This window comes from Phacochoerus africanus, chromosome 15 (genome assembly GCF_016906955.1).
Source record: "Phacochoerus africanus isolate WHEZ1 chromosome 15, ROS_Pafr_v1, whole genome shotgun sequence".
Lineage (NCBI taxonomy): Eukaryota > Metazoa > Chordata > Mammalia > Artiodactyla > Suidae > Phacochoerus > Phacochoerus africanus.
The window spans coordinates 92,560,433-92,573,969 of NC_062558.1; positions in this window are offsets into that span (position 1 = coordinate 92,560,433).

The following is a 13,537-nucleotide window of genomic DNA, read 5'->3' on the forward strand; positions in this document are numbered from 1 at the left end:
AGAAATGTTCTAAGTATATTTTGAAAAGTTATCTCCTTTTCCATTTTAAAGACACAAATAAGCTACGTTGTTTGAACCCTCTACATACTTACTCGTTTTTGTCCGCTTGGTTTGTCCTAACAGAAGTACATCAAAATCGTCTACTACAATAGCACTTCTCTTCCTCTTGTTGTGTTGCTAAAAACTTTTGATTACTACAGTTGATGTTTTTACATTCACCATAGAAGTGTGCAACCTGTTATAACTTCATTGTGCATTTTTTCTTTTAGTGGAATAAATTAACACTTGTCCCACCTTGTCTCCTATTCATGTTCCACTTTTGTAAAGCTTTTGTTTGGATGTGTCTGTCATACCTTTGCACATCGCCTCATTTTTATTATTTTCAGATTAATTTGGTATACTAATGCAATATTTAGATTTTACTCTTAACCCAGTATAAAAGTCTGTGATTCAAAAAGAGAGTTTATCCCAATAACTTTATTAAAGAGATTTATATGCTTAGTTTTATTTTATTTTATTTTGCTTTTTAGGGCCACACCAGCGGCATATGGAGGCTCACAGTCTAGGGGTCTAATTAGAGCTGTAGCAGCCAACCTACACAACAACCAGAGCAATACCAGATCCAAGCCGAGTCTGCAACCTACACCACAGCTCACAGCAATATGGGATCCTTAATCCACTGAGCAAGGCCAAGTATCAAACCCACAACCTCATGGTTCCTAGTCGGATTTGTTTCTGCTGTGCCAAGATGGGAACTCCCCACTACCTTTTTTTTAACTTGAGTTTTCCCTTGTGATTTTGAAGGTCATATCTACTATTTTTATCCTATTAGTAGTGACATTTAATAAAAATGAATTGAAATCTGTTTTCTCTAATTTTCATTATCAAAAATAGAGCAATGTCAATTGGTTATTGCCTGTGTAATATGAGGAATTTCTTTTTACTTCTTGTCATCCCACATTTTAACTGACAACCCCATTTGGGTCACATTCTTTTTTTTCCCTCACAATTTTGTAGACAGTTTCATCTTCTTCGCGTTGCAGAGCAGAAGTGGGATGCAAGCTTTATCCTCATGGATTCTCACTGCATATGTTTTTACTCTTGAAGTTAAAATAAATTATCAAGACAAGTCTAGGCATTAAAAACATTTCACTAATTTTGTCTGCTTTTCAGAAAACTCAAGTCTTTCTTTGGCTCAGGAAAACTTCCCCCAAATAGTTATTTAATAATGGCTCCACTTGTATGGGTTCTTTTCCTAAAATTCCTAATATTTAAATATTAAACATATCTCTTATCTATGTTTTTTTTTTTTACTATATTCTCCCATTCATTTCATGTCTTTACCTTCCTTCTCTGAGTTTTGTGATGTCAAAGTTGACTTCTGTTCCATCGAACTTGTTTTCTGCAGGATCCTTTTTGCTGTCCACTTATTCCATTTCAATATGAAATGAACATTTTTTAAATCTCCATGCTGGTTTCCATAACCTGTTTGTTTTTCTCTTTATGGTTCCCGGCTCAAATTTCATAGAAGAAATGTCCTTTTGAAGTTTTTTGGAAACACAAATCAGGAGTGTTCTCAAAATTTCCCCCATCTCTTATAGAAACTACATTTCATAGAAAAATATTTTCTCTAATTCCTCTGAGTGGTCCCTTCTGTTGAACTGTGCTGTCTTTTCATTTGCCTGGAAATTTTTTTTCTATGTGCTCATCATTACAAAGGGAGTGCAGTATTTGTTTAGATCTGGGGATCAAGATCCCAGTCTGAATCATTGCAACCCAAGGGAAGAAAAGGAAGAAAAGATAGGTTTAGATGACTAAAGTTTTCTTTGCTGATTCAGCGGCCTAGGGAGCTAGGGAACTTAGAAGTGAGCTTGGATGCAGAGACAGCCCTGCACAGAGCTCTGCATCTCTGCTTAGTGTCTTTCCTTAGTGTTGGAGGGTGTCAAGTGTTTTCTGGGGAGTGTCCTTATTCTTTGCTGAGCACTGGCCAAGGGTCACTCCTGAGCTTGACTTGGGCTCATTGCCCACAACAGGTGTCCTCTGAGGGGTTGGAACCACTGTGGGTTTGTGGACTGAATGGCATAATTTCCATCTGCTGAATCCCTAACTCGCCCCAGTGCCTCTGCCCCACAATGCACTGGCACTACAATGCATTGGAGGGAGTTTTCCAGCCTTTCCGCCTACACTTCCCAAGTAAATTACTCCTTTTTGTGTGAGCAACTGCACATCCTCATAGTACTTACCTAAAAGGAACTCTGGGACATTTTGGACATGAGGCTGTCAGGTTCCCCTACTCTCTACAGCTGACTGACATGTCCCTGTTTTCAAAATAACTAAACATGTTACCATGAAAGTTGCTGATGATAATTTCTCACATTTCACAGTATACATGTTTTGCTGAATTTTCTTCCTGGAACTGAAAGAGTCCAGTTTTCTTTCCTTGATAACAAATGGTATGTAAAATGCCATACAACCCCATTTTAATTTGGAGGCTGTTCTATGGAATATATTGTCCAGTTTAACAATGAGTTCCATTGTCAGATTTATTCGCAATACAAAAAGCAGCCATAGATTATCAAAACTTGCAAGCTGGTCAGTGTTCTTTCTATAGGTTTCTGGCGGGGTTTTGCAGATAACATTTTGTGTAGGAAGCAATCGTGGCTTCATTCCATGATAGGCAAGTTGCCAGGAAATACTAAATCAAGTGGCAATAGAGTCCCTAAAGAAAGTTGTTCCTGATTTATGATGATAGTTCCAACAATACTGCTGAACTTTTACACATTGAAATGACCACTGAGTTATGTTTCACATTATATCAGAGAGTAGCCAGCCTGCCAGATCCAACACTGCAGCTGGAATGCAGTAAAGCGCCATTATGTTAACTTCCAAAGTCTGGGAAAAATGATTTCTTATTCCAAAAATCTAAGTACTTGTGTGTTTTCTTCTAGCACACCTCACACCCTGAATCTATGACGGCTTTTTAAAAAGTGGGAAACATCCTAAGTGGGGTTTGAGGTGGGGGTACGGTGGAGGCAGAAATGGCAGGAATGGAGAGGCTGATGACAAGGAAGAAAAGGGAGACTGATCAATAGCGGGAAGTCTCCAAAGGCCAAGGAGGGGTCGGCAATTTTTTTTTTTTTTGAGAGTTTATCAGTTTCGAGAGAAAAGTTCAACAGCCTTATTTTCCAGCTGCTGGAGTGGATCTCAATAGTGTTTGCAGTATGTGTGTGTGTGATGGGGCGGGTATGTGGGAGAGAGAGAGATTTGTGTTCCTATATTTTGTTCCTGGCGCTTTAAGAAAAGCTTAGACCAGCATTATCTGATAGAAATATAATATAAGCTACATATGTATTTTAAATTTCCTAGCTACCACATTTTAAAAAGTAAAAAAAAAAAAAAAAAACTGGTAAATGATTTAATAATTTATTTAACCCAGTATGTCCAAAACATTAGCATTTCAACACATAACATTTATTAATGAAATAGGTTACAATTTTCATACTGGATCTTTGAAATCTGGTGTGTATCAGGTGTGAATTTTATACTCACTCATAGCACACCTCCCTTTGGACCAGCCACTCTTCTGAGTCCCAACAGCCACAGGTACTAGCTTGTGGGATGAGGCAGGCTGGACAATGAAGAACAATCACCCTCTCAGTTGTGACTCTCAGCTCTGCTGAAGTCTTTGTGTTTCCCTAAACCTGCATCTCTGCCTCCCTGGGGACCCCAGAACACACCTGCCAAGGCACTGCCCCCCAGCAGGTCCTTGAAGAAGGGTGCATGAAGTACTGCTCTTTTGGCTATTCCATAAGCCTTCCTTATTCAACGGGTCAAGCAAAACTTTATGATTAGAAAACCAATAACCTAGGAACCACATGGTTACAGGCACCCTGGCATATCAGCATTGCAATTGGACTTCTGGGAGAAAACCATTCTTTCTCTCTTGGTCTCCACTGCCCTCTTCCAGTGTTTGACTTGCTATCATTTCCCAACAAATGTTCTCCTTTCCCTCTCTCTGGTTTCCCTTTCCAGATTGAGTGGGATGGTGGCAGCGGGAGGGCGGTGGGCTGCTTGGGGTTTTTCTGTGTCCTATCCTGGAGAAGACGATTGCAGAGGAGAGGGAGGGAGGGTGAAGCCAGCCTTCACTTTGCTGTTAATCCTGCAGCACAAAGTCTGAAGCTGGATGAGTGCATCTACGTAAAACAAAAGGCAAGGCTGGAGGGACTGCCTGCAATGGTCCTTGAAGCTCTGCAGAGGGGTGGACACATGAATGAAACTGTCCAGGTGTCAGATATTGCTAGGAACTGTGGGGAAGTGGAAAACACCTTCACCATCCAGGGCATTTCAACTCACTTTTTAACTCTGTTCAGGCCAAATGAAATTGGACAGAGCTCCAGAGTTATTAGATTATGGTTCCTAAAAAAGGCCCTGTTCTCGGGATTCACATCACAATCTGGCAGGAGGTATCTGGAGAAAAGCTGCTTTGCCTCCTGGCTGCCCCTTCTTGGGATCAACTGTCTGGCTCACTTTCATCTTCATGTATGTTGACAACCACATTACTGACCTTACAACCAATGTCCTGACCTTATAGATACTCAGTCTGGCCTTCTGAAGGCCCTAAAATCCATTAAAAACTGGATCCTCAAATGGGGTGAAATGGAACATGCAGCTTGGAATCTTGGGGCAGTTTGATGCATCTGTACCTGTCAGTGGCTGCCTTTCCCCAAGGCCCTAGGCCATAGACATGCTACAGCCCAAGAATTTGGAGGCTTAAATCCACCAGCTCTGCCCAGAAGTCCAGAGGGGAGCACTGAAGTTCCACCCAGTGCTGACCACACCTCTTCTTAAGAGGTTAGACCCTACCCTATACTTCCAGCAAAGTGCTAGACAGGTCAGGTAGAACAAGAACATCATTATATTTCCATTCCACCTGCATTTATTGGAAACTTCTCTTTCCCAACTACTGGAACAGATTTCTCCTTGGAAATGACACCAGCTTGGATCTTGCCTGCATCTGCCACACCTATTCCCAGCTTCCTCTTCCTCCTGGCCATGGCCCCAAAACACTGCCCTGCCAAGTTGCACAGGTAATGACCCCCTTTTTTTTCATGTATTTCTTCTTCTTGGGAGGAAATAAGCTAGAGTGAGGAAAGGCAGGGCTTTTGAGTCTGAGATATCTGGTTTTAAATTTTGGCCCCAAGATTTAATAATTCTCTGATCTTGGGCAAGTTAATTGAAATCTTTGAGCCTCAATTATTTTTACCATTTAAATGTGATCAGTCCTTTTTCATAAGCTTGTCAGGAAGATCAGAAAAGACAGTTGCTCCTATGATATTTAGTACATAATAGACATTCTGAATGCATTGGCTAGTGCTACCAATGAGCCAGCACTTTGCCCACATTGTGACTGCCATCTCTTCTTCCCTATTCCCTGTTCTCAATCACTGTTCAAGGTCTATTGACCCCATCAATAATGTCCACAGCGTGGGTCCCACAAATTACTATTTTTCATTGGTCTCCTATAGACTCTCTAGCAATACCCTATCCATACCCAACTCTCTTGGTATCTTCTCTGCCTGTGGTCAGGACCCACTTCATCCTTCACAGGTCCCTCCCTGTGTTCTTCCAAGAAGCCACAGCCCATGTACTGGATGTCTGGATCATGGAGGGACATGAACCTCAATCATCAGGAGGGCCAGAAAGAGATAAGGAAATAGTCCAGTTCTTGATTTCCAACACAGCATAAACCACTATGGGGATAAAAAGAGCTTCTCTAAATATAGGCTGGATAGAAATGCCAGCAGTTCACTGCCATGATCTTTCCAGGGTTGCATCTTAATGGATACAATGTTTTTGGAAAGTCAGTCATATCTGAGCCATCTAACAAGAGCAACCATTGAATAAAATTCTTGTATCTACCTAGAGTCTATTCTAGAGCTCATCCATTTTAGGTTACAGGTCAGTGTCTCAGGGTGAATGATGCTAGCTCCTATAATTAACCCTAACATCTCTGTCACTTGACTCAAAGGTTTATTTCTCACACAATATTTGATGTGGGTCAGGCAGCCCCCTCCATCTTGACAGTGGCCTCCAAAGTCCCAGCAGGAGGGAAAGAGGAAGCGCAAAGATCTGTTCATCCAAGAAGAGACCCTGGTCACTTCTGCTCTCAGTTCATTGTCCAGAACATCTGACTCGCTGCCAGGAACCTGGGAAATGTGGGAAGCATGTGAAATATTGATGAACAGGGCTCTGCTCTAGTGTGTGTGTTTGTGTGTAAGTGGGGGTGCATGGGTGCTTATGGGCTGCTGGTGCATGTACCTATGTATGTGTGCCCATGCCTTTTACATTCCTAAAGTGTCCTAGCCCTGCTCCTCCGCATCCTTCTAATCCTTTGAGGAACTTGTGAGAGGCCATCCTCCCACAGTGTCTTACACAAAATAAGTTCTTTATCATTTCAATGCAGTACAGCTCCCTCAGATTCTGATGAATGTCTCTTATATTAATGATAAAAATTCATCAACTCTCCTCAAAGTTGTAGGTATTATGCTAATAAGCAATTCATATTTGTTATTTCATTTAATTTTCACAATTTCCTATGAAATAGGTGCTATCTTTATCATCATTTTACAAAGGAAGATACAGGTTTATAAAGATGATATAACATCCCATGATCAAAAGCAAATTAAAAAGATCTTGGGACTCAGCCAGCCCATCTGACTCAGAGCCTTTGGGGTCAGCAGTTACAACACACATGTGTCTGAGGAAACACCAGCATGACAGGATGAAGACAGGAGCTATCTGCAGGCTCACAGGTGACACGATTCCTATGAGTTTTCTTGTTTAGATTGTAATCCCAAGAAATTCAGAAAAGTATTGTGGACATTCACAAACTTTGAAGTTCTCCTTTCACACGTTATTTTTTTCTTACAATGCAATACAATAATATTTCCACTGAGACAGCAGGAAAAATCCTTAGCCCTATTTGTCCTAGCAAACACTGAGGAGCTTTGCAAACGAAGACTGTAGCGCGGTGCAATGAAAACTGTTTTTCTTAAGATAGTTATGTTTATCAGATTTATTTAAACAAGCTTCATTTGTTAAACCTGCTTTAGAATTGTTGCCAATGAAAAAAGACAATAATACTCCATCTAATTTGTTCTTAACCTTTCACAAATTCATTTTTCCTCACACTTTTAATGTATCACAATTTCCTTCAAAAGCCTGAAAATTAATTTTGGGAAATATAGATAAAATACACTAAAGTTGCAGGCATCTAAGAGCTAGTGAAGACTTACACCACTTTCCAAAGATGGTTTTTGATTTGGATCAGGCTGGGTGTCAGCACCTCAAAACCACAAAGCCCAGCTATTGAAAGAAGAATATTTGACTTTTGCTCCCCCAGTCCTCTCTCATTGGATATTCAGTTTCACGTACCTGTATGAGTTTACCTGTGTTCTTTCGCATTCCCATATTACCCATATGACATTCTTCTGATTTTGTCTAATTTCTAATTTTCCTTTTTAATAAATAACTGTAGTCCTAAACTGCTAAATCTTCATCTAAGGACCAGGAAAAGACATCCATCAACACACTGACAAAAAGCTGCTTTGAAAGTGTATCTCACGAGTCAGTCTTATTTGATGTCCAAAGTGAAACTATATTTCTAGTTACTTTCTTCAATCACGCACAAGAGGAAGGCTTGTATTTCTAGCACACTGTGGCTCCTAGAAAACCAAACTGCGGGGGAGCAGCGTGGCCCCCTGCTCATCTTCAAGCTGGTTGCAGGCCTGCAGCCCTGCAAATGAGGTCAGACAGAAACTCATTCTTGCAGCCAAATCCCCAAGGCTTGCTCATAAAATCTCCTCCTGTGCCACTGTCATCGACCTGTCATGAAGCTCCAGCCACCATTTCCAGAAATCCATGCACCTGGCCATCTACTGCCAGGTCAAACTGCCTACTCTGGGGCACACTTTCTACTCAAAGAGAACGGAAACCTTAGGAAATTCCAATCAATCCCAAGCCAACCTCCCAGTGAAATAGTGCACTAGTACTAAAAGCAGCTGGACCTTGCCCTCCTTCTCAAAGGCTTCCACCAAAAGCCTGGACCCCTGCAGCCCCTTAGAAGGCCAATCCATACATGCAGTACATAGAGTTTGTAAAGTACTTGGCCAAGTTTGTATTCAAGATGAATTTGGTTACAACTTGGTTACAGCCTAATTGTTTCCCTATATAGGAAAAATATAAATTTTTAAAAATGAGACCTGGGAAATACTCCACATTACCCTTAAGATATCAATCCCAGGTCACCAGCTGGGACTTGGAAAAATCCTGGGGACAGGTATACATAAATAAGAGCAGTCCCTTGTTTTCTTAATTCCCAAGATATTTCTGAACACAAATGCCCTGAGCCCTAATTCTCTCCTCTCTCCTCTTGCAACCCTCAACTACAAAAGAAGTAAAAAAGAAAAAAAAGAAGAAAAGGCAATGTGGCATCTATAATAATACCAGTGACTTAATACCATTTAATATTTGAACAATGCTTTACAGTTTAAAGTATTTTGTGTGTATTGTCTCTTATGACCCTCATCATAACACTGCGAGGAATATAGGGTAGACATTAATTGTTCCATTTTCAGAAGGAAATAAATGAATTAGCTCTTGAGAACCTTGATGCTGTAAATCACAGCTTGCTTGACCTTTTAGAGGCATGAAGTACAGAGTTCTCTGATTTGAAAGCACAAATGTACTCTAATGCAGTCATAGGTGGGCCAAAAGGTAGGGGATAAATCCCACAAGGTTTTGCCCCCCTGGCGAAGCCATAGGGTCCGGTGGTCTGGGTTGTGCTGGAACATTTCCTCTCAGATGAAGGCACTGTTGCACCTTGTACCTCCCACCACTATCAAAGGATATAGTGCTTACTAAGTCTTAAGAATTTTGGACACAGCATAGACCACATCTAGAAATACTGGTGTGACCCATTTATCAGACAACCCAGTAAGCTGCCATTTCTGAGTGGAGCTCAGAGTGAGAGAATGCACTTCCATAGCTCCAGCTGTATGCTAACTGCCCTGCTCCTCGGGCAGCGCAGCATCTAGGATAACAGAACTCTGCGGGGTTTCTGGAAAGCCCCAGTAGCAAAGCTGGGTCTGTGACCCCTGGCAGGCTGAGCAGGGCCTCCCCTTCTGTGGCAGAAAGCTACTCACTATTTGAAAAACAGCTCCAGTCATGTTGGTGGGCCCTGTGTGAACAAGCTCCTCGCCTGGGGAGGGCAAGTTACCATGCAGCAGGGGCCAGATATGATCATGAGTTTAGGTGGGAATGGTGGCAATCCTTTGCATAAGGTTCAAGATCCAGCCTGGGCAGACTCAAAGGGAAGAACATTACGTAAACCGATGTCTGCCTATAGACCCACAGAGCTTCTGTGAAGCCAGCTGCCAGGAAAGGGAGGAGCTAGGCTGGCCCACACCTGACCTGGCATCCTAATTTAGCGCTCACAAGCTGCTGCTGTGCCCCATCCACTTAGGGGTTCTAAGAGGACAAGAGCAAAGGAAAAACCTGCTGATGGGCAGAGCTGCAAGCAACACACATAGCTGATGAAGAAACTGATCAGAAGACTGGGGAAACCAAGCAAGGTATGGAGGTAACAATGGCCTCTCTCACCACCACACTCACTGACCCTGTTGTGGACTCAGTGCTTCCTGTCCTTGCCACCTTAGGCTTTGATAGACCAGAGGCCCTGGTTCAGGAGATGGCAGAGTGATAGGGAGAGGCTTCTCTCTAAGTGAACATAATAAAGAGTCTACTCAACTTGAAATTGGAACTCCCACCTGGTCACTTTTGGACCACTGTTGCCAATGAACCAGTAGGTTGAAAAAAAAAAAAAAAAAAAGAGGTGTTGTTGGGGAGTCCAGGATCTGAATTTCTCTAAGAGCTAAGGTTTCTTCTATGTAATGGAGTCAGTGATGGATCTATTTAGAACCCAGGTGATCTACTGCTGTATCTCTTGGGGTTTCCATCTTGTGAGAATAGTGCAACTGGTAGCTGGCGAAGGCAAAACAACCAAGGATTTAGATGCTTTGGGTAAGAAGGTCAAAGTTCTCACACTAAGCAAGTGACCCAAATCGACCCAAATCAACCCAAGTGCTGGCCAAGGGTGAGGGAACTCTAGAATAGGTGGTGGAGGAATAGTCATTGAATCCTAGTTATTGCCACATAGCAGCTATGACAGTATCTTGTTTCACTAATAATTTATTTTCTGTTTGAAAGTAGTCATTACCTATTAATTGATCAGATTACAAAAATAATCATGGTAGATACCTTATTACATCCTTCTAATAAGCCTGTTGATCTGGTCTTCCCTGTTGCCAGCATCTCCACCTTCTACAAAATGGGTGGTCTTTTTCTTCATTCCATCTCATAGAGAAGATGATTTGAAGGCCCACAGGAAGTTGTTTGCTTTTTTGAAACGTTTTCTAACAGTATAGATTTCATAAATCAGATCCTCCATGCAGATGATGTCATATTTACCAAGAGATTGAGCAATCAACACATTATCTGTCAGGGCAATTCGCTTCTTGTTGATTTTGCCATAACCACGCTTGTAGATCAATTCATTTACTGACTTCAGGTTTCGGTACCCCCATGCAATAGATGGTTCCACAATTCTAAGCATATTAATAGAGAATAGCTCAGCCTGTAACAGCTCAGCCTGTTGAGCAACGCAAAGGTGCCATTTTGGTGTGAGCCCAAAGGTCTGAAGGTTTCACTAATAATTTTTATTTAAATATTTGCAGAGATTGCCATAGCCACTGCTTATGATAGATGGACTGAATGTATGGCATCAGCAAATATGACTGGTACAAGGTGTGGCCTGTAGTGGATACTTCTTGGGCATCCCCTCAAATGCTCTCAGCCTCACCTGCCTCTTATTCTAGCCTCTGTAGAGCAGCCAATACTCTGTAGGAGCCAGCATCTTTCACACCCCTACACCTGGAAGCACCACTCTCGTCTGCCTCTCGTTTCCCATCAGTGTTTCTCTGTCACCTGCTCAGTATCCACACATGCTCAACTCAGTAATTTTGGGGGGACATCACCCTATGAGGGGCTCTTTGACTAATGGGAGTAGAAGCCAATTCATAAATAGTTTCCTCTTTCTTTCAGAGAAGAACTTCAGATTTCTTTCACCTGGCTTCTTAAACCACCCCCTAGGGATCATCGAGCAACCAGTTGCTTATGGCAATGACCATCCTGATGATAAATCTTTGCGTGGCTTTTCCTTGTTTCTTGCCTCACTCTTTCTGACCCTTACTCTAACCCCCTGGAGCCAAATAAAACATTTTCCCTCAAGTCTCTATTTCAGGCTCTGCTTTATGGGGAAACCAGGCTAAGACACATCACCCATTCCCAGCTACCCCATTTGTCATCTGCCAGCCTTATGGTTACTCCCTCACCTCCAAGTCCTATCACTATCCTGGTGATTTTACAAATCCTATACCTTGCATTCCCAGTCCTCTGATCAGCTCATTTTCAGTGACCTTTGCCTCCATTCCACACTATCAATTTGCTTCCATTGCCTCCCACAAATACTGTCATCACTGATTACTGCTGTATTCATAAGTTCAAAATTTGGAAATCCCACTCCTTTCCTCAACCTTCCATTCTTCAGTCCCCTTCATTCAGTTACACCCTCTGCACCAACGTTGGAATATCATTAAGACTTTGTGGCCTAGGAACTGTCTATGGTCCCACTACCTAGCAGCATTCTCATCTGTTTTTTTTTTAATCCAGTTAAAATTCCATAGAACAGTATTTCTATCATGCTTGCCAATTTCCACAACTCCCTTATCCTTCCATCTTACCTCTTGAAAACCCCCCCTCAAAATGACTACATCTGTACAGGTATTTATATCCCAGGTGCTAATCACAGTTAGAGAAAAACCATAAAGCCGAACAATTTGGTGCCATTATAATAGCTGCCAACATCTATTGAGAGCTTAATCTTTGCCAGGCACTATTCAAAACACATTATATAGATTATCTCATCCTGCTTCCTACATCAGGTTGGAAAATTGCCCAGAAATTCTGTTCTCAAACCTCTGAAATTCACAGAACACTTTCTCTTCTGCTGCTTCTGAGCACAGAAGTCATCGTTTAAGAACTTGGTACACATCATCCTTCACATTTCAGTAGCATTCAATGGAAACGAATGCCCCCTCTAATCCAAACACTCTCTTTGTCCTTCACACCACACTCTGCTAGGTTTGTTTCCCTACTTCTTTGTCCCCATTTTGCTTATGTCCCATATTCCTTTTTCTCACATAAACTTTCTTCTTTATCTCCGTCACCATCTACCAAGCCCTCTGAAAACAGCGACAGGGCCTGTACCCTGAATTCTCCCTCTCCCTCACTGCCTACCCCCACACTTTCCAATCACTTACTTCCATAGTTTCTACCTTTTAAATATCTCTGGGCATTGTCAATTTCTCTTTACCATCAACATAGTCTAGGCTGCCATCTCCCACCTCTGTGACTGCAAGAAACTTCTAGCAAGTCCATTTGCCTTCAGTTATGCCTGAATTAAATTTACTTCTCCAGGCTCATGCCCACGAGTCTTTTCTCACGCCTGTCCACACATGTTGATATATGCTTCTAGGACTGATTCCCACCACTGAGCTCCTTGGGAACAGGCTTGATGGCTTGTTCCTATCTTGGTCTCCCCCAACTCATGCCCTGAGGTTTTTCTCTGTAACGTTTCACTGACTGCATGGATGACCATTAAATAAATCAAAAATGAATCCATCAATTAACAAGTAGGTCGGAGTTATCTATTTTAAACTCCTCATGACTGATTCAATTTCCATATTTTATTTACCTTCCATCATAACACCAAACACAAATTTGAAATGATAATAATTTATTAAATGAGTGTATGCATCTCAGTTCCAGGTAAAATTCTAAAGCCTATAGGTATATTTTTTAATACAGTGGATAATATATTACCTCAATATACCAGAAGGATCTATGAACAAATGTGTTAGACTTTAGAGAGACAGACACCCCACATGCCTCCATATTCATGGGGCTTTGTGACCTACAAAGTAGGTGAAGGTGGGGCCTGAGTATCCTGAAACAGTGAGCATGGATGTCTGGACTCTGGGATGCTTGGCTGAGCCGTGCCACGGATAAGATATGGGTGCATGTCTAAAATGCACAGCCAACAGTAGGGGGGGTGGCTGTGGCAATCTTCAGACTCTTGAATCTAGAGGCTTAGAGTAAGAGTGCAGATATATGACAGGAATGAGAGGAAGCCAGGTACCTCAAATACAGGGGCCAGTGGACCTTAGGTTTAGGGTTCTGTCTTAAGACAACAGTGCTCCAAGTCCTTCTTTTTTCTCCACTCAGGTTTTCATAGTCCTAAAAAGGAGAATGTGACTGGCCTGAATCAGATTCCTCTCCCTCAAATTAATCATCCATGGCCTAGAGCAGGGTGGATGACCACAACTCACATCCTGCAGAAATTGTGAGCTGGATAACACCT